Genomic DNA, 23,335 nt, shown 5'->3' with positions numbered 1-23,335 from the left:
ATGCTTCTGTCCTCTGTTGAAAGTCATAACTGTTTAGCCGGCCAGGGAACGATACCATACCCCGACGATCATTACCTTCTTAGCTGATTCTCCATCTCCCAAGAAGAGAAATAGGGCGATCATCCAGGGCTTTCATCGTAAATGAAATAAGCGTCTCGAAATTGCCGTTTAAAGAATTTGAAGAATCAATGGGGATGAATGGAATGGGAAACGGAAAGTAAAATTTATTAATAGGATGGGAGCGATGGAAGCCCTTGGCTATGTTTGGTACAGCACTCACGGCCTAAGCCCACGCCAGTCGTAAATTGTACCTGTGCTGTTGGTTTAAAAAAATATTTCTTCACAAATCAGTTATAATTACTGATGGAAGAACTCTTCCAAGAAATATCTACCCTTATCTATAGTCGAGAAATCATTTTATGCCGGAAAGTATATCTGTTTCTCTCGTTGAAGTATTTATTGTGTTTAACTTTCTTCATCCAAACCAGTTTTTTCGTTCTTGTCGGTGTGAAGATGGCCATAGTCGGGGTTCTCACCAGTAGAATTCCCTAAACTGATGGACGATAACTAAAAACCACCGTGTTGACGTGTGTAGCTGATTTTTGTAGCACCCACGTCAAAACAAACGATATTCCAATTACTAATGAGCATTGGCCGAACTGAAATGGCGTCTCAGCGGCTGGTGGAGTGGGACTTCACCCGACGAAGGTCGGTTATGGATACACAACTCTTCCTTCGCTATTGCCGATTACATTCGTATACGAACCGAATTGCATAATTGACAGCGAGACGCTGAATCTAAACGATGGGGTCGTTAAGACTTGGATTGTTTACTTCCCACGGGTAATTTATCTCGTTTGACTCATGTCGGCATGTGGAGTGTGCAGTAACTGCAGTAACTATCAGATCAAAACAAGTAAGCAGATGGGTAATGAATCAGAAATCACTTAATTTGGATTGTTGTGTTATTTATAATGCTCACAATTTTGTGCCATTTTATATTGGTTCTAGTTAAGGATCCATTATACGACACCATGTTCAATTGAATTCTCACCAGGCTTTTCGGAGGCTCCAAAAGTGCTGGAAACACTTTCAAAGGTAATCATTTTGATTAAGCCGGGCGATATCAATGGTTATTGTTCTTTCTCACCGAGTTGTCATATACATCAACACAGGCTTAAAATCTAACAGGTTATAATCATGTTGATCCGTCACTCTACGAAAAATGTAACGTTTATTAAGAGTTTTCGAATGCATATTACGCAGAATCGTTCTTACGATATATGTTATAATATATACCATTAGACGGCAAATTTATCCACCATTTTGTTCGCCTGAGACATCAACAGTGAAAATAATAAAACAAGTAAGCAATTTAACAAATATGTATGTTTTGTGAGCGGATGCGAAGGTAAATCATGTATTATGCATTCTTTCTTCCAACTTTCTTCCCATGAATGTTGTATGTAACACAAAATTGCGTGCAATAATTCGTTCAATCTAATAAATTAGCAAGATGTTAAAGTAATCAGATGCAAGAATTCATACATCACTCAAACTTCATTCAAGATTTCACCAAAGCAACGTGGAAAGTGTCACCCATACAGTGATCTTTCGTTAATAAGGAGGGGTTGGCAGCGATTATCACGTGAAGACTTATTGAGATCGGTATTACATCGCATCATGATTTCATGTGTATTTTACCTAAAAATATCACGAAATCGTGAGTATTTTCAACTTGTTTTTTCGATTCTTCCTCTTAAATTTCATATTCAATGTAATCAATGAAGATATTTTATTTTGTTTACCGATTCACGTATACCTCATCTACCATTCCACCTTGTTGTGTGTCCCACTGATATTCATTAATCATTTTCAGTTAGACAGTTGAATTTCCTGCCAGAAGCTTATAGTAGCCTAGTGTTCTTAATAATCACAGTCCCACGTCAAACTTCCGTCCGTGCCCCTAGGCTCAGACACTTCTACTTTTTGAAAGACCCAACATATTGTATAGAATGACAACTTAAATGTTGACCGCAAGCTTAAGGGGGTATTCTAGTGTAGAAGCACAAATTTCGGACGTTTTATCGAGCTCTGAACAAATAAAACAAAGTGTATTTTTAATATTCGTTATTCCATTATTTGTTTATTTATGTTTTAACAATACAACAAGAATTAACCGGAAGAAAAATTAAAAAATTGGAATACACTCGACAAAAAAATAGAGGAACAGAGTGCGAGGTCGCAAATTTTATGAGATTTTTGACATGCTGTAACTTTGTGAATATTAAACGCATATCGATGGGATATACATCATCTAAAAGCTTAAATTAAAAGCTCAGGTATTAAAATATATTACGTACATATTTTTATCTTTGTGTGTGTAGGTGTAATGGACAACAATACCGGGAAGAAATAAAAAATCGTTTTTCTTTTGTTTTTTCAAAGATTTTGTGGACTTACACAATTTTTTGCTCACCAACTCAATAGCGAATACCAATAACCTTATCAACCAGCTTTCATTTGGTTCCTAGAACGTTCCTGTAGGACCTTTCCATACAGAGATATTTGAGCTTGATAGAAAGATTACACCTTCGTCTTTGATAATGAATTATTCAACAAATAATCATCGTACCGAAAATGGAAAGGCAGTTTTGGAAACTGCAATAAATTCTGTGTAAGGAAAATGTATTACATTGACGGAAAAAATGTTTTTAAATGGTTTACATTGATTTCAAAAGTGCCAAAAACTAGATTTTTATGGTGCTTTCCAAAATCTACTGTAATTCTGCAAATATTACAGTAAGTTCTAATGTTTGCAGGGAACTTTTTAGCCTAGTGTATTCCCTAAATATCTGTGAACGTTTCATATTGATACGTTTAGCCGTTTTTAGCCGATTTTTCAAAATTTGGAGTAAATTAGAAGGGCACTTAATCGCAAATCGTACCAGAAGTACAAAATACTACTCTACTCTCAGAATGAACGATTCGTAACTTTCGTTTTCATGTGTTTGTAGGTACGAGGCTTGTAAGGAGTCATGATACTTACACGTATACATACGCATTTCCACACATACACGCAGAACATCCTCAAACTGTGGAGCCGATCTGGCGTGGAGGTAACATCCATACTTCTCACGCTCAAGATCACGAGTTCAATTCTCACTCCCGACATTCTTCCAAAATGGAAGGTAAAAGTGACGAACCAGCCAGAAGCGTTGAAAGTCACTATAATACAGAAAAAAAAAACATCCTCAAACTCAATCTCAAATCTAAATTCTGCTTGGAATCTCTGACTATCAACAACCCTTCCCGGGGTTAGAAATGAACCAGCCTTTGGCTGAAAATCTCTTTAATAAAGAAAGAAAAAAAACCTTCCCGAAATGATCGGGTTAATTCCAAATATTATAGCAATGTAATCTTGCCTCATATAGAGAACATGTTCTGTCTCTGTCTCAGTCTAGTCGCATAGAAATATTTAACGAAGACTGAAAACATGTCAACTTTTGAAAATCATGACTTAAAAACGAAAAATAACACATCTCTGATTTTTGGATATGTTATGTTAGAAAGTTTTCAAGAAAAAATATAAAAAAACATGGCATCCTTGGTCCCGAAACCATGTAAACTATAAAAAACTAATACAATCAATAATTACGAAATAAAAATCCTCCCTTAGGGTGGGTTGCCATACAAATGAAAAACAAATTTCTACATAACTCGAAAACTAATCAAACAAATGGAGCCAAATTTGGCGTGTGAAGATTTTAGGGGGCACGAAATGTTTCTATGGTGAATAGACTCTCCTCCCCCCTCTTTAAGGGGTGAAGAGGGGAAGGGTTTTGGCCAGATCACGAACGTCACTTTACGGTGAAAACGAAGTGAATTGTATACAACGTTATTACGGCTGCCACCGTGTGTGTAGAATCCGGAAGAGTTCATCACGTTACTGTCACGGCACGGGGAAAAACAAGTATATTTGTCACTTGTGTTTTAGATGGTGGAAGCTAGTCACGCAGAATGGAGTAAGTTTAATTTCGTATTTATTTAGCTTTTTTGCTAACATTTTGAATCGTGTCTTGCTTTTTAAGAAAGAAAAGATAAACAAACAGCAATTTACCTGCTTGGTGGCATTTTAGAACGAAATCCTGACGTATCCAGAGGACGTAAATTTGTTTATTTGGATTCGATAAATGCGCTACGGGATTGAGGACTAAAAATGTAGCTCCCAAAGACCGATTGAAACATGGCGAAAGGTCTAATTTCGATTGTACTAAATGAATAGAACTTTTCGTTTGTTTTATTTTAAGGATTAGACTTACAGAGAGTTGCAACCCCCTAAAATGGCGATGGAGGCCACTGGCCCAAAACGATCATTGTGATTGATTATGTATAATATTGATTTGTTGACATTTTGAATATAAAATAATAACTGTAATGTTTTTCCAACATTGCAGGGCTGGTTTTTGTAAGTCAAACATTCGCAATTGGTGGACAAAACCCGAATTAGGACGATAGCTACATCGAAAAAGGCCATTGATTTTTTGTTTTTACGTAATAGATATTTTCAACGATAATGTTTTGAAGACAAACTTTGAATGAAAGAATATGTATGTTTCAAATAAGAAAAAAATTAATCTATTATTGCATAGCTTTTAAATTAAAATTTTTAAAATTATTCCTTAGTTCTTTTTTTCATAATTTTGATATTCGTCTAAAGAAAATCTGAATCATTTTCTGCTTTTGGCAAGCAAATTCCTTGAAACTCATCAGGTGTTTCATATGAAAATTATGCTTCTGACGGACGCTACTGACCAGTTTCTGTTTAAATAATTATATCAAACCTTATGTCCCGTATATCAAATTACACGAGAATGGGAAGGATAAGAGGATTAAACTTCAGAATCCCATATGGAAGTAGCTTAGATTATACTGATCATGAGATGGATAAATTCGGGTTTATTCTGAGATATAGAAGATATTATTATTAATCAAAGTTTTAGAAACGGTTCTTAAAAAATGATTTTAACGTTGACCTATACTAAGTACTTCTCACTATTCAAAAGAATAAGACAGAGCTGAGTACAAGAGTATGCGAGATATCGATTATTAAACTCTTATTAGTCATGCTTTATCTCTAGAGTAATTTATAAAAAGTGAAAATAAAATTACATTCCCATATGTTCAACAACTACATCATTCAAGAGCAGCCAAGTATTTCTCCTCATCTTTGAACCAGCGTTTGATTCAGCAAACTAACGCACCAAGCAAATGATTCATGGAATGAGTCCGAATAGTTGGCATTGAAATATCGAATCATCGAGGTATAATCGCAAACTTGTCATTCTAAAACATACGTTCAAATAAATGGAATATTATCTCATACACTTATTAATTTTACCTACATAATGTTCAAACGCCTGAAATTATGCAACCGACATAACGTTCAAACGCCCGAAATTATGCAACTGACATGTCTCTTATAAACGGGAATGAACTCTTTCACTTCACGGAGTTTATTTTTACACGCAAATGTCCGTGACAATGATGATAGACACAAAAAGATTAAGTGAAGTGTAAGTGACCTGAAAGCGTTTGTGACAGTGATGTTCGTGATCAGGCCCGTTGTTTGCAAGTGGTGAAAAAAATCTTGAACGAGAATTGTGTCTGAAAATAATCCGATATTATAATGATGAGTTTTGGTAGAAGTACTAGGAATTTTGTAGTAAAAGGTAAATTCAACGGGGTCGATTAGAAGATGAACTTGCGCTTAGTAAGATAACGTGAATGTTTGAAGGTATTGATAACAAAAAATAAATGTTGGGCGGGGCGAAGTTTGCGGGTCATTAGTATACAATAAAAATTATGAAAATTACGCGACATTGGTAGCCATCGGCGACCCCGCATAATGACAACGGAAGCAACAACTTGTTATAGTGGAAGCCCTATTCTCAAGAAATCATTCGACCTGTTTCTGATTCTGTCCACAAATGTGATGCTGTCGGAACGATAAACGATGCCTGAACGAACGATGAAGTGACTTCCAGTAATGTGTCAATATTTACAACTCAAATGTCTCTTCATTGGATATTTCCAATTTCGTAGCAGATGATTGATTGGTTGTTGTTGATGTTCTTATTTTTAAGGGACTTTAACCCGAAGGTCATTCGTCCCTGGTGTAATGTTTAGATTTTATCGTATAGTTTGTTTTCTTTAGATCTTACAGGTCGGAATGTTTAGATCTTGTCGTAGAGGTTGGTTTCTTTTAGAAATCGGATTAATCTATCTCCGAAAGGTGGGGAGAGTACTAATTCCAGGGGTGAAGTTCAAGTCGTTGGCCGAACGTTCAATTTCATAGGCTTTGCACTCTGTTAAAATGTGGAAGATGGATAGGACTACACCACAAGTGGTGCAGTTGGGTGGATCTTGTTTTGTGATTAGAAAGCTATGGGTAAGGTTTATGTGCCCAATGCGGAGGCAGGAGAGGATTCGACGATGTCGTGGAACGGGATTGTCAGGCCAACCAGATGTGACCGGTTTGATTCGCCCCAAGGCAGTGTTATGCCTGCTGAACCATTCCGAGTCCCAGGATTCTCTTATGGCAATTTTAGTCCAACGAACAGCATCCATAGAAGGCACAGGAACCATCTCCATTTCACAGTCCCGACCTAAACCCGCCAGTCTGTCAGCCTCTTCATTACCGAGAATTCCAGAGTGGCCTGGAATCCAGCAAAAGGAGACATTGTTATCTAATGCGAACATCTCGGTAGAAAGAAGCCAAGGGTGTTTGGAGGAAGCTGATTTCAACTCTTGTAGACAACTTGCTGAGTCGCTAAAAATAATCACTCGTTTTCCAGACTGGGGAGGGTTGAGGGTGGAAGCTTTCAAAAGAGCATAGGCCTCCGTACTGAAAATGGAACATGTTGAGGGTAGGGAGGAGCATATATTTGTACACTCACTGGTAATTCCGTAGCCAACTTTACCGTTGGCAACGGAACCATCAGTGAAAATATAATGAAAGCCTTCATACATCTCGCTACACAATTTGAGGAAATGTTGTTGGATTTTGAATGGAGGATCTCCGACTTTAACTTGATTTAGTAGGGAAAGATCTATTCTAGGAGGAGATTGGTTCCAGGATCTGATTTTGGCTCTGGGTAAAGTAGCTATGGAAGGAAGGTTGAAGTTGGTTAAGGAGTGTAGTAGTTGGTTGGCTCTCAGTACCAGGGGAACATCTTCGCGACCGCTGAGGCTAAGCCATCGCACAGCCTTAGTAGCCACACAGACTGCCAATGATTGATTGGATCAAATTTTGTGCTCAAGTGTTGCTGCAACCCTTTTTCTTTATCGATATCGGATTCTTTTTTTCACAAACAGCTTCATTGTAGACTTGATATCTATGTGAAAACGATGTTTGCCCTCAAAATGTGAATTACAGTGCAATATTCTGAAACGTACAGAATTTGGAACCGTATCAACGTCTATCGACCGAAAGTGACTCAGATTAAAAAAAAAATCCAACACTATTCCTAAGAAAACGTTTGCTGTAAATGTCACTCTCAAAATTATCTGAATGTAATTTTATCATTGGCCACAGTATGTGTCCAAGTTCAATCTGTGCATAGTTATCACAACTTGACGACGATAAGAAAGCTTGAACTTAAATTTCGGTAAAATACACAACCGAAACATTCGAAGGTCGTCTGAAGAAACATGTATCTAAAAGATAAACATTCCGGTAACGATAAGACAAACAAGTTAATATTCCAATGTGAAGGAGATGTCATTGTCATTCGTCTTTTTTATTCTTTGCTCTGCTCAAAAGATGAATAAACAACCGCCACTTTGCGTTGCAAATGCAGAACCCGCTCCCTATGTATCATTCCTAATCTCTGCCACATTCGAATCTCGGTCTTCGATTTTGTTTGGAAATATTGAAATGCACAATCGAAGGCCAAAACCAGACCCACGCTCAGACGCCTTCCTTGAATACGACTCTTGTTTAAGTAAAATCCTGAACTACGCAACATTATCCTTCGCAAATGGAAACCTAACTAGCCAGGCGTCTGGTATTAATGAAGGGTTCGCAATTGGTAGCTGCACCGATTTATTTTCCCTTTCATTGCACCGTCAAAACACATACCTTCTCAAGGTTCAAAAAAGGACGAAAACCACTCCAATTTCTGTTCACAAAATCTTGCTTTCTGGTTCTTTCCGCACCGAACAAGTACAGTTTCACACGTCTCTCACTTCTTGCTTCTCAGGCCAACGAGATTCGTCTCATCACATCATAACAATTATAACCAAATCACTTGCTGCGTATGCTCCGCAAAAACGTAACAGACTTTAAACGAACGCACAGATATATCCTTTAACTGCGTTAATTATGGTGGCTTCTTGGAAGACACATCACCTCACAACCATTAAACCACGAGAGAAAAAGATGTAATCACTTCATTAAAACCGCGCTTGATCGACGAATAATTTAAAATCCACGCGCCAATATATCCGCGCCAAACTGTGCGCACGCTTCGAACGCCAGTGTTCGAATGATTCCAAAGCGTCCGTTGGCTCGCAGGAGCCTTCGACAAGTCGTCCACTCGCCCGCTCGTCGTTCGCTCGGACTCACACGCGGTGAGCATCCTTTCGCTTTCGTCTCGGCCAGACACAACCAACTGCGTGTGAGGAGGAACTCACGCGCTGTTCATTTTAGGAGCGTCGATGACGTATAGACGGACTTCCAGGCGTGAATGATGTATGCGTCCCGTTATCAATGGACACGTGAGGGTTTGAGAACCTAGTGCAGAGCAAGTGTGAGTTACGGTAGTTCACTCATGCCACGCTCCAATGAATGATGGCGGTATGTTTGGAGGTGTGATTGATTGGAGCGCGACTCGTCAATGACGACTGTTACTTCGTTAAAGGTGTAGTTTTTCTCCTTGCGGTAAAACCAACTACGCCTTGGCGATTGCCAGCCAAATGGCAGTTGAGTATTTTGGTTAATTTCGGCGAATTCGACATGACATATTAGTGAAACCGGTTTCAGGCAGGTGAGGAAGGTCGCGCAGAGTTATAGAGACATACAAACCGAATCACAAAGTCGGGTAGATTCGTATTCATGACGAATAGAGCGTATTTGACGCATTAAATCAATTTCTAACCCTCGAATGAGCCGTTAACAAGCGGTTGAGATGTGAATTTCAATTATAGACAATTGGTTTCGTAATAAAATTTGGGACCTACAAATAGCAAATTTCGACCTCATTAGCAGCGCCCGAATTTTACGCCAATTTTGACCGGAATCCTTCAACTTGTCAGGCCTCTGACCGCTTTGTTATCAGTGTTTGGTGACGTTTCGTACACACCAAATTTCTTCGAACGACTATCGCTGAGCGGAATGACTAATACATATTTGCTTTCATCCTGGGAGGGAAGCAATAAGGAAGTACGATTTTTTGCCTCATTCGGTTCTCAATATCGATTTATGATAATCCTCGTTGCGTCACGTGGCCGCCTCAATGATATGTTTTCTCAAATGCGTATCGTAGTGTGTAGGCGTTCTCCATCGGAAATGAAGCGATTAACAATACGCTGTGTCAATTTGCGTCACATTGAGTGTGCATGTCTCATTAGTTCCAAATGTTGTGCTCAGCTTCCGCTGCTTGTACAAACAATAACCGCATTATGCACTATGATCGCAGTGTGGCCAGCTTTCGTTTTAAAGTGGTCATGTTCATTGAAATAATTAGTTCAGCGAATTACCAATTTAGGTGATTTTTGGAATGCTGTAACTTCTCGAAAAACCAACACATAAAGGTAGAATATACCACTTTCAAGTTTTGGAATATTTCACGAACACAGTTTAATCTGGGTGTGTGTACAAGCAGTGGACAAAAATATCGAGAAGAAATAAAAAATCGATTTCTTTCTGTTTTTTGTTGTTTTTTACTTTTTGTAGACTAACACAATTTGTTTGCCAATCAATTAATAACAAATCCAATTATCCTTGTCAAACAGCCTTCATTTGATTTAGCCGATATGCTTGGCCTACATTTACATGAAATAATCATTATAAAATTAATGGCAAGGATTGATTTTCCACACTCAACAATTATATATTTTTTAAAATTTCTTGTTTTTTTTAAATTAAAAACTATACACTTAAAAAATCATCCTGTATAAGCATTGAAACAAATTATTAATGTCTTGACAATATTTGTTGCATACAAAAATCTGTTCCCTTGGCATGAAACGTATCATGCCAATGAAAGAGATTTTGACGTGAGACTACGTCTACCCGGAAGATATGGGGATAAAATGGGTATCTAAGCACTGAGTACCGTTCTGAATCATATTTTGGACAACATCATATTTCGGACACTTTGTTTTAATATCTTGAAATGCTTAATGCACTGATGATATAACTATCAGATTAATATCACAGTTGCTTCTTTAGAGTAATCCCTTGGTTTCACTATCATTCCACATGAGAACTACATTGAAATTATAACATAATCAGCAGAAATCTTACTACACTACTCATCATTGTTTGTGTTTGACGTTTCCTCAGCGTGAGCACGTAGAATTTACCCGTTCATAACTATTTAAATTTATCCGTTTTTCATCAGTTCTCAACATTGTTAACAGTTTACTGTGATTGCTTGGTAAGTGTTTCGCAGTTGACTTTAAAATATAATCAAGTGTAATGTAATTTTCGTCCAAAAAATTACAAAATAAAGTGTCCGAAATTTGCATTCAATCTGTCCGAAATTTGATTTAGTGTCCGAAGTTTGATTCTTATTCGCTTCATTTGAAAAGCATTTTATTCGATAATTTTTTTATGCTTTCAATCAAATAGATACCAAAGTAGAAAGTTTAATAGCACATTGAACTAATTTATCAAAAGTATCAACCAAATAATACATTTGCATAAAGTTTAGATCTGTTTTCTGCATCATATGCCTTAAGCGTCCGGAATATGATTCAGAACGGTGTGCAGGAAATAATGAAATATTTCGAATGATTATAACTTAACCGTTTCTTAATAGATCGCGAAGATGTTTGCATCAATTGATTGGAAATATTTTACACATCTACCACAAAAAAACTTTATATCACTTTATAAACACAATCAACAATTAAATAATTGTAACACAATTGAATAGTTGTAAAATAGCAAGCATTATCTAAACACGGCTTACCCTCGTTCTGATTGGCCCAATTTGTACTCCCCAACTTGTACCGACCAAACGGAGCAATTAGGGGCTGTCCACATACCACGTGGACAGAAAAATCATGTTTTCGAACACCCCCCTTCCCCACCGTGGACAAACGTAGACATTCCCTATACCCCTTCCCCTGTTGTCCACGTGGACATTACACCAATTATTTCTAAAAAAAATCAAAATAAAATTGAACCTCTCTTAAATTTCGTGTTGTGATTGATCCTATTTTGTATTCTATAGTTTTATGGATAAAAATGTTAGCTTAATTAATAATAATGGTTTATTTTAAATTCGTTTATTCTCTCTCCAACATTCACCGGGAAGTTATTTGTATCGCTCTCTAGTTTCTTCTAAATTCCATTTATGTTGTCAGGTTGTTTTTACCGCTGAAATTCATATAAAAAATTCACTTGAGAATCTATTCTCGGGAGTTTTTTTTAATTATTCTTATTATTGTTCTTTATAATCATATACAATTATTTGCCGACGTATGTTGGTTGAGTTGTAACAGTTCGGCTGAAAAGTGCATAAGGTTGACGTCTAGATGGCGCCTCTTGCAAAAATCTACTTGACTATCACAAAGCACCATCATGGATACGTGTCAAAATTTGACAGCAATCGATCGATTGGTTCGTGAGTTACAGCATTGAGAGTCAAGCAACTTTAGTTATTGTGAAAAAAAATAGAAAAATAACAAACGAATGAAAACGATGCCAAAATTGCATGAATTGGGCTTCGATTTGCTTCCGCATCCACCGTATTCTCCAGATATGGCCCCCAGCGACTATTTTCTGTTCGCAGACCTGAAGAGAATGCTCGCTGGCAAGAAATTTAAGACCGATGATGAAGTGATTACCGAAACCGAGGCCTATTTTGAGGCCGAAAGTGTACTATAAAAATGGTATCGAAAAGTTGCAAGAGCGCTATAATCGCTGTATCGCCCTCGAAGACAATTATGTTGAATAATAAAATTGAATTTCACAAAAAAATCGTTTTACTGTGTTACCTTATATACTTTTCAGCCGAACTGTTAAATGTATTCAAAAAAATCAGACTATGAAATCTAAAGGGTGTGTCACATCAAATTGCATCATGGAAACAACGCTGTAGAAATTGAATTTTTAGGAATTATATCTTCAGCTTTCGCTTATAATCCGATAAGAGTGTATAGATCACGTTGGCCATGCTTCACTGTCAATTTTTCGTAAATTTGGAAAAATGTCGTCGAACGAAAAAGAGCGTCGTGAATTAATCCTGCGCACTCATTTCGAGAATCCGGAGTTGTCACATCGGGACATCGGTAAGATGCTGGGAATCGTCCAATCCTCGGTCAGCAGAGTACTAAAACGATACTTCGAGAACCTAACCATCGACCGGAAGGTGAAGAACGGCAAAAATGGATGCTCCGTCAGTGAAAAAGATCACAAGCGCGTAGTTAAGCAGTTTAGACGCGGTCCGAGAAGTTCGGTCCGGGATGTCGCCAATAAGCTGAATTTGTCAAGTTCATTCGTCTAAGCAGCGGGAGGGCCTGCGTACATACAAGGTTCAGAAAGCTCCTAACCGCGACGAAAGGCAAAACATGGTGGGGAAGACGCGAGCCCGGTAGCTGTACACCGAAATGCTGACGAAGCCGCATTGCTTGGTAATGGACGACGAAACCTACGTCAAAGCGGACTTTCGTTAGCTGCCGGGCCTGTTAGCCTGACGGGGCCGGGAGTCCTGACGGGGCCGGGAGTCCAATATTTTGACAATTTTTGTCTTACAACTATGTTAGTAATATGTAACCGATTACTCGCGGTTGGCTCGAGGTTAGTATTACAAGTGTTCTCATAATTGGTATGTTGCAGTCTTCGATGCTCTGTACGTGTGCCCGACACGGGATACTTCCTATTCGGATGCAGCTGACCATTAATCAGCAACGTCCCCCTTGTCTGTACCCCATATCTAGCGTGGTGCGTCTTTCTCGACTCGAGGAATCCAGGATAGAATGGTCACTAGCCGGCGCAAACATCAGCTCGTGTAGAGTTGTCATGAGCGGTACAACCTTTGGCTCTTGTTGAATGATCAGTGGACTGCACAACCTTCGGCCCGTGCATCTGTACTTCTGCCGGGCCTGTTGTTCTTCTCCGCAGAGGACAAATTCAGCGTTCCGGAGGAGATTCGCAAGCAGAAACTATCCAAGTTTGCCAAAAAGTACATGGTGTGGCAAGCGATCTGCTCTTGCGGAAAGCGGAGCGCCCCCTTCGTGCTGACCGGCACGGTAAACGGGCAGGTTTACCTTAAGGAGTGCCTACAGAAGCGCTTACTACCACTATTGAAGCAGCACGAGGGCCCGACCATCTCTTGGCTGGATCTCGCTCCGTGCCACTATTCAAAGGACATGTTGGAGTGGTACGAAGCCAACGGGGTCACCTTCATGCCAAAGGAAATGAACCCGCCCAACGCGCCGGAGCTTCGCCCAATAGAGAAATATTGGGCGATTATGAAGCAGGTCCTCCGGAAGAACCCAAAAGTTGTCAAATCGGAGGCGGACTTCAAGAGAAAATGGATTTCTGTTCAAAAAAAACTACAACCTGACGTTGTACAGAACCTTATGGATGGGGTAAAGAGGAAGGTGCGAGCATACGGGCTTGGGCTCGAAGTATGAATAAAAAGAAAATGCCAAAAGTTGTTTAATAGTTTTTATTTTACTGTCTAAAATTTTCAAAAGGATCGGTCTACTGGGCGAATTTCTACAGCGTTTTTTCTGTTATGCAATTTGATGTGACACACCCTTTAGGGCTTCATTACAAAAAGGTTATTGGAATCGCGAAACAAAGCAGCAGTGATAAAAAATCGATATCGGTATCATCATGCTGTTCAAGTTATAAGAATTTCGTGTTAAATTATGTATTATTAGTTTGTTTAACACACAAATGACGGCTCAAATGAACAATAAATCTGTATCGTGATCGTTGGCTTCACCAGACTGGTGGAAGATACCATCAGTTGATCGATTCTGGTGGTTTCTTCCATAATCGCCTCGTGAAATCTATCCAGTTGTAAACCGTACATCACTGAATTAACCTTTTGGCCATGTAACTCCTCATAATCGGGGATTCGCTTCCAGTTCCACCACCAGTACACAACGCGTCCCTTTTTGTGGAATCCTGGCTTTGATGTTATTTGTAGTGGTTTGTATTGCTTATCCCATGATCTTTGCGAACAATATCGTATTTTACCCACCTAAAGGGCGAACACGAAATTATTGCGACTCCGAAAATGTCATGCCAATTTTCTTATAATGTTTAGAATCAAACCAAAATTTTAGGATAGTTTTATACATATATTTACTTCAAAAATCAAAACAAAAGTTAATCGATGGAGCCTTGAGTGTAAAATTGAACGCATTTTCGCTTGATGCCCTCCATCAAAGTCTTTACAGTGTCATCCGGTACCAGTTTCTCAGTTTTTTTTTTCCATTTTCTTAACATGTCCTTCTCGTCTTTGACTGTCTTCTTGCTCTTCCGAAGTTCCCGCTTCATTATTGCCCAGTACTGCTCCACCGGGCGCAGCTCCGGACAGTTTGGCGGGTTCATGTCCTTTGGAACAAAATGGACAGAATTGTCCTCATACCACTCCAGGACACTTTTAGAATAGTGGCATGATGCCAAATCTGGCCAAAATAGCGGAGCTTCGTCGTACTGCTGCAAGAACGGCAAAAGGCGCTTCTCGAGGCACTCAGATTTGTAGATCTCGCCATTTACTGTGCCCTTTGTCACGAAAGGCTCACTCCTCAGTCCGCAAGAGCAGATGGCCTGCCAAACGAGATATTTGGAGGCGAACTTCGACATTTTCTTCTTCTTAAATTTGTCGTCCACATCGAACTTGCTCTTGCCGGTGAAAAACTCCAACCCCGGAATTTGCTTAAAATCGGCTTTTATATACGTTTCGTCGTCCATCACACAGCAGCCATATTTTGTCAGCATCTTCTCGTAGAGTTTCCGTGCCTGAGTTTTAGCCGTCGATTGTTGCCGCTCATCGCGGTTTGGGAAGTTCTGTACCTTGTATGTTTGTAGTCCAGCTCTCTTCTTTGCATTCTGGACGTAGCTCTGTGACATGCCGATCTTTTTAGCCAAATCACGGCTTGAGACGTTGGGATTTGCTTTAATCATCCGCTTCACCTTTCCCTCCGTCTTTTTGTTCTCCGGTCTGGGTTTTCTTCCAGATCCTTTGCCGTGGTCCAACGTCAACCGCTCCTGGAACCGCTTCAACACTCTGGAGACGGTTGAATGGTGAATGTTCAACATTTTTCCCAACTGCCGGTGCGACAGGTCAGGAAATTCCAGGTGTTTGGGAAGAATTTGTTCTCTCGACTTGCGTTGGTTCACCTCCATTTTCGTTGAATCGAAAAACACGACTTCGAGTTTGACAGCATGTAGACAATACACATCAATGAGAAAGTGTGCAAAATTTGGTTGATTTTTACCCAATGGTAAAAAAGCTATGCCCTGTTGAATGTGTCGCAATAATTTCGTGTTCGCACTTTATACACCGTGATCCATTTGCTGATGAAAATTCAGTCAAAAATTTACAAAATGTAGCAAAAATTTACAATAATTCATGTGGCTTCCAAACATCGTGTTTCTTTGCGAAGTTTTTTTTTCAAAATATTGATTGGTTAATTCTTATGCCTAGTTTACACAGTGCAAGGTATTGCTGAATCGATCCTTCCGCAACTTCAAAGCCCAACCTCCCAACACTTGTTTGGTTTCTCCTAAAAACTGGACAAGGTTTTTTTCATGCTACCCAATGAGTCGAAATTATTGCGCAAGAAAAGTGGCCTGAAAAATTGATAACCGGAAAGTGCAATATCTGGTGAGAACGGCGGGTGAAATAGCACTTCTCAGGCAAACCTAACATCGGCCAGGTTGTCAAAGAGAAGGAAGATTGACATTGTCCTGATGGAATATGACATCTATTTTATTGGTTAATTCTGTTAGTTTATTCTGGATCGCCGACTTTGGTTTCGTTTAGTTATAAACAGTACTTGTTAGAATTTATCGAAGCTTTATAGAAGCACATCAAACGGAATTTCTTTCCAAACTCACCAGACACAAGACGCAAAAGTATGGAACCGATATATTGTAGCGTTCTACGTAACCAAGCTTCACCAGGTGATTTGTTGTTCATTTTCCTTTGGTTCATCACCTTTGGAGTTCTCAAAAGACATATACAACAAGAAACCCCGTACCTAGGAAAACTATGTCGTGCATTTTTCAAATTACAAAATTCTAATATTCTTTGGTGGTGTCTTCGTCCTGGCGGAATGTATGATCCTCTTCTGCCACTGTAAATAAATCCATCACTCTCAGTTCATGTGCGTTACTCTCAGAATACACATTTCAGCGAAACAGTTCTACAATATGAAAAAATATGGTCTCTTATTGATAAATACGGAGTACTCGCAAGGGGCGGCAAGATTGAAATTTGATAACAGAGCAGATTTTATTCTTTATTGATTATGGATATTAATGTATTTTCAAAAATATTCATTTCATGTATCCACGTGGACATTATCCGAACCCCCTTCTCCATCCAATCAGAGCTACCCAGGATCAGTTGTGTCTGGTCCATTTTGTTAAGCACCACTACCATTGGTGCTCTAAAGGAATATGTTTCAAGTCATCATAAATTGGGAGCGTTACCGAGCGCAACATCGGGACGTGACACAGTGCCTGAACTGGCTTTGATTTGGTCATGGTACAAAAAACTGTTATATAAAACCGCGCTGCGATAAGTGCTCTGGTGGCCATATCACTGGGTCCTGCGGTCAAGCAGAAGACATCGAACCGAAATGCGTGAACTGTGGCGAGAATCACAACCCGTACCTGTACCAAGTGAGCAGAATTCATCGTCATCCGTCACAAGTCAACGATTGGAAATCAGCCTGGTCGTCAACGCAGTGCTCGTCTTCCTCCAGCTAACACTGAATCACACTATCCAGCGCTTCAGCCCCGTCGAATGGTTCCGAACTTGGAGCCGCTTCCTTTAAATAATCACCAAGCTTCCGCACCGATCTCTTCAAACAAACAAGCGGTTAATCCTAGTCACTCAGCTCAAAGTCGCCTCTGCATAGTAGCAACTCAACCAAACCAAGGATCGGCCCGTGCTCCAGGGTTGTCGTACGCTGGTGCTGCTGCCAGTACGCTTAATGACGATTCACCGTTTACAGCAGAGGAACTGGTCAAAATCAGGTCTGAAGTGATGATTATCATGCGCACCTGTCGTACCAAAACACAACAGCTTCAAGCCGTTACATCCTTCATCAACAAATATGGACCGTGAAATTATCAAAGCCGCCAACTGGAACGCTTGTTCGATTAAAAACAAACACATCGAGCTTCTCGATTTTCTCAACTCCAAAGAATTCGGCATCGCTATTATTACTGAGACCCACCTTGAGCCGGAGACTTCCGACCTCTTAGGCTGGATAGAACCAGTTCCGGAGGAGGAGGAGTGGCTATTGCTGTGAGGCGCAACGTCACCTGTAGTCTGCTGCCAAGTTTCCGAACGAAAATAATAGAAGCGATTGAAATCGAGGTAGAATCAGCTGTCGGTCCTATGAACATCATCGCTGTCTACTGTCCTAAGCAGGTCAATCAACGGTATGGTTCAGAAAATGACTATCGAAACGACATCATCAAACTGACACGGCGGCAGATGAGGTACATTATCGGCTGTGGCCTTAATGCTAAACACGAAGCTTGGGGCAACAGCAGACGTAACCGGAACGGGATCATCTTAGGAACGATCTTCAGGAGGTTCACTACAATATCTTGAGCCCTGACTCCCCAACTCGGCTGTCGCGATCCGGGCTCATGCGACCGTCGATTATTTCATCATCAACATGGGAAGTAACGTCTCTCAAACGGAGGTTTTCGAAGAGTTAAGCTCTGACCATTTTATGGTAGTCCTGGAGATCGGTTCCGTCGTGAACAGTCATCGAAACACTCGAAGGGATTACCATCGAGTAAACTGGGATAGATTTGAACGGTGTGTGGATGAGAACATCGACTGAAGACATCGACCGAAATTATTCGTTAGCTAGACTTGTTGAGCTACGGAATCGTAACTTCTCGAGCTTGCTTGTGCTCGTCCATTTTGGAAACAAGCCAAAGTTTTGAAAAGAAAATCTAGACCTATTCCACCGCTCACCTCTCTTATTTCGGTTAAAAGCACAACAGATCGTTTGGTAAAACCTACAGAGAAGGCTAACGAGAAAGGACAGCACTTCGTCAACTCCCACAATCTTGGGCTGAACATCAATAGTCCCATTGAGATTTCCGTTTCAGATACCAATCTCCTCACTGAGTCAACTTAATGTCCAATTAATCAAGATATCACAGCTGACAAACTGTTGGATTCTCTCAAAACTTCGAAGAATATGAAGGTCCCATGTTTCGACGATACTTTTAATCTTGAACTCAAGAAACTGAGTTTCTACCATAGTTTTGCATTGATATTTGCCTTCGATCTGCTTACTTTCCCTCGAGCTGGAAGACAGCTAAAGTCATACCAATCTTTAAACCTGAGAAGGATCCTTCTAGGCCTTCAGGTATCGTCCCATTAGTCTACTGTCAGCTGTTTCTAAGCTTTTTGAAAAAGCTTTCCTTTTTAGACTGCTCACTATTGCTGAGGAGAATAATGGTTTTCTTGAAGAACAATTTGGATTCCGTAAGGGACGATCCACTGTTCATCAACTGACAAGAGTCTGTAACATTATCAGACGGAACAAGTCGATGGCAAAAACTCAGATTCATGCAACATCGAACGAACCCAGATTTGTTTAACATCAACGTCGGAATACCCCAAGGAAGTACGCCTGGGCCAATACTCTTCAACATCTTCACATCCGACCTACCTCCCTTTTCGGATGACGGCGTTCTGTCGCTGTTCGCAGATGACATCGCGATCATTTACAAGGGTAGAGTGACTAGAGTTCTCGCTGCCAAACTTCAGAGAGGCTTGGACGTACTTTCAGAACATTTCAACAAGTGGAAAATTTGTATCAACGCTGTGAATACCCAGACTTTTCCATATTCTAAATCTCCCTGACTTGTGTCGGCTGATGCTGTCAAAGTCAGACTTAGTGGTACTGCGGTGGAATGGTCTAGTGAGGTCACTTACCTCGGCCCCACCATGGGAAGCAAGTTGCTCTTTGGCATGCATGTTGATAAAATTAACACCAAGTGCAATGCACTGATGAGGTCATTATACCCCTTAATAAATCGCAACTCGACTCTGTCACTGAAGGTGATCCTTTTGGTGATCCTTTGGATCCTTGCAGATTTTGTTACTAAAACTGAAGGTAATAATATTCCACCCAACTCTTTTATTGTTCCAAGGTGTGATCGGCAACAAATTCAAGGACGCAAAATTTCAAAGTGACGATAAGCAATAATATGAGATGAGAAGCAGGTTGAACTTCTACTAGGTACTAAGTCGTTGTTCGACAAGACCCCTATAGAGATCATATACCACCCCACCCTCAACCAACGCAACTACGTGGTGTTATGCCGGGATGTATTTTTTATGTCTGAAGTAGACATATTCGCCGAATGGTGTGTAACCAACAGGATGTTTTTAATCCCTTCAAAAAGTTCAGTCATTTCATTCTCACGCAAGCGTTCGTCAATAGGCTTCGGATATAAGCTGCATGGTGTTTTACTTGACCGTGTCAACACAATCAAAGACCTCGGGATTATGTTGGATTGTAAATTAACCTTTCGAGACCATATATCCTACATCGTATCTAAAGCGTCTAAAACTCTTGGTTTTCTCTTCCGCGTCACAAAGGATTTCAAGGACGTACACTGCATTAAGGCTCTCTATTGCTCATTGGTACGCTCGATCCTTGAATATGCATGCGTGGTTTGGTCACCGTATTACCAGAATAATGTTCAGCGAATTGAGTCGATACAGCGAAAATTCGTTCGTTTCGCCTTGCGCAATTTACCGTGGAATGATCCAATAAACCTACCTAGATACGAGGATCGCTGCAAATTGATTGGACTGGACTCATTAGCTTCACGCAGGAACGTTGCCAAGGCCCTATTTACCTCCGACTTGATTTTGTCGAACATCGATTGTCCTGAGCTCCTTCGGTTGATTAAATTCAACATAAATCGCCGTAATTTACGATCTCAGAACTATTTATACATTCCATCAACCCGAACAAATTACGGGTATAATGAACCTATATCTAGCATGTGCCGCGTATTTAACCGTTGTAGTGTCTGTTTCGATTTCCATCTGTCTCGTTCGTCCCTCAAAAATATGTATTCTATTGCTCTTAATTAACTTGATTAGAGCTTCTTTCTGAACTCTCTGAACAAAAAGTGATTGGTGTCAGACAAATTTTAAGCTTCGATCCAATCAAGAAGGTAAGAGTTCCTACTCATACCATGATCTCTATTACAATGCATGAATTGATCTTACATGGTTTTTGTTCCAATTCTTTACTTACAAAGCAAATATGTTGAATTCAATTGAATTTGCAAATTCAATCAATAATTTAATCAATACAAAAAAATAAGGTTGGTAATATCATAGATATAACCCACCTTATTTTTCTATGCAACAAATATTTTCAATGGTACAGATTTCATCATTAAAAAACATTTTTTTTTAAGAAAATGTACAGATGAACAAGGATTTTTCGCTCCCAGTACAGATAGATATGTGGCAACACTGCTCACAAAGCTGGAAGTGACATTTTTGAACAAAGTGCTGGTGATCTTTTCGGGAAGATGGCCGCGAACCCATTATCGACGTCACTGTTTGCAGTTCGTGGTTGGTGGCGTACACGGAGTGGAAAACGTGCGAATTGGGAATGCGCATAGTTATCGTCAGGTGATCCGGTATAGAATCGGTCTACGGAGTCATAAGTACGGAGGACAGCTCTCGACAAGAACCTTTTCATTGAAGCTCTTCACCCAGATAGCGGAACTTCGGACTTGGAGTTAAAACGTTTTAGAACTCGATTGCAGAGGGAAACTTTATCAAATTGATCTTGAAATCAGCCACGGCGTTATGTGGATTTTTACATAGCAACAAATATTCACAACTCATCATTTCGATAGTAACCGACAGACCGCAGCTGACCTGGATGTATCGATCGGGATTGCCCACACCATCATGACGAAGGATCTGGGATACAACAAGAAAAACTGAAAAATTGGCAACTCAACCTGACAGAGAGGGGCGTAGTACGATGTACCGCCTCGAAACGGGAAATTAGACTGAACAAATTGAACTTTTCTAAGAAGCTGTGCCGAGATGCGGATGTTATCCCATGGGGCATTGCATATCGTGTCGTGATGGTGAAGATCAAAGGTCCAGTAACGCCCGTTGAATCGTGTCCCGAGAAACCGAAGGTAATTGTGGAGGTATTACTTCCCTGAAGCAGTCGTCTCGATGTGGTCCCGGGGGGATTCATGCTCATCCCTCAATCGTCTACTCCTGAGATTTCGTTTTAGTAGCTGATGAGTCTCACACGATGTCTGTTTTTACCCGTTCCATATAAGGTTGGTAGAACTTTCCTAACCTCTTTAAAAAACATAACATCAATCGCGGATGTTACACGGACTAAGCATGGGTCGGTCTCAGCTTGTACACTGCACAGAGCAGTGAGAAAAAAATGTTCTGAAGTTTAAAAAAAATAATGGCTTTGGTAAAAATGGTAATACTAAAAAACTAGTTATACTGAATAGTTTTATTCAGTATAACTAGTTTTTTAGTATTACCATTATACCATATTATACCATTATCACGGGAATTCTACCCCAATTTATGATTTCGCGTCAATTATTAGAGAAAACCAAATAAACTAATTTTCCAACATGACAAAGCTCGGGTACATGGTGCGAAACCGATGAAAACTTATTTCAAATCGCTTGAACAGGAATTTCTCACCACTGCTTCCTTCAGTCTTTGTCTCATCTTATATACCGTGTGACAATACACGGAACGGCCGAGTATAACCAATTCCGAGGAAAACGAAATACAGAGCGCTTTGAATGTCTTTAAAAACCATGGAAATGACTTCTACTTAATTTTAACCGAGTGAAAAAAATTTTGGATTAATTATACGGCAACACTGCAAAATGTATATTAATGTACGAAAACATAATGAACACTTTCTGAACGAATTGACCTATCAACGGATTATCTATTCCACTCTCGTTTAGCACCACTTATGTTTACATGATATCGACTTCAACTCAACCACTCGACCACAATGCAAGTTCAGTCAGTTTTTCCACTTTGTGTACACCCTTTCTTTGAGGTCACTTGAATGCGAAAAGTCATCCCGCGTCGTTCGTGGGATCGCTGTATTCCGTTTTATTCTCGTTACGCAAAGGATCTGCCAGTTCCACATCCTCTTTCGTTCTACTTAGTACACGGAACCGCTCTTCAAACGATGAGCATATAATTGAAATTTCACTATTCCTTTTTCTTATCTCCCTTACGTGATAGGCGGGAATCAGGATTGGTGCAAGGGAGTTCCCCGCTGAATACACGCCAGAAATGCGCATCAATTATCGTCGAAAGCAATTCATCTCATTTATTTTCACTCAATTTCCACAGTCGGGGGTTGCGATTTAGGTTACTCCACACAGCGGGTCAATATTAAACTTACTTCACAATAGTGCGACCTTTCTATTGCTCAGACAGTATAGGTTATCCTCCTGGATATCTTTTTGATCACTTTTATTCACAAAATCATTTCTACTTTGAAACCCAATAACCGAGAGACAGCAGAAAAATCGAGCCCAATTGCTTGGCGATCTTCACTTGAATGCGAAAATTGACATGCTAGACGAGAAGGGGATGCTGTATGCTCTACAGGGATAACATCGCCACATAACCAAAACACACAAACACACTCCCAGCGCGACACAGAACGCGACACAGAACGAGACCTTCCTTCGGATGGAACGAAGCACGTTTTCCATGCGTCCTTCCAGTGCCGTAAACTTGTCGGCACTGTGGTGGAGATTGTGCGTTCGAGAGGGGTGGTGGATGGCAGATATGTTTGGCACAATTGCGTAGGCTAAATTACCCCT

The 23,335-nt window shown here is 40.0% G+C and overlaps 1 protein-coding gene across 3 annotated transcripts in view; it reads right to left on the bottom strand.

Moving 5' to 3' along the window:
• LOC129775444 (Y+L amino acid transporter 2) overlaps nucleotides 1-23,084 on the bottom strand; it is a 74,031-nt gene extending 50,947 nt beyond the window's left edge. For 2 of the 3 annotated variants that reach the window (XM_055780225.1, XM_055780198.1), the window contains exon 1: nucleotides 8,144-8,562. The gene's annotated coding sequence lies outside the window, so the exon portion shown is untranslated. Of the gene's footprint in view, nucleotides 1-8,143; nucleotides 8,563-22,908 lie in introns of those variants that run through there. The other variant, XM_055780219.1, reaches the window with a different exon arrangement.
• Nucleotides 23,085-23,335: the final 251 nt, after the last annotated feature.

The sequence above is a fragment of the Toxorhynchites rutilus genome, chromosome 1, assembly GCF_029784135.1.
Source record: "Toxorhynchites rutilus septentrionalis strain SRP chromosome 1, ASM2978413v1, whole genome shotgun sequence".
NCBI lineage: Eukaryota > Metazoa > Arthropoda > Insecta > Diptera > Culicidae > Toxorhynchites > Toxorhynchites rutilus.
This window is presented reverse-complemented; position numbering and strand designations above follow the sequence as displayed.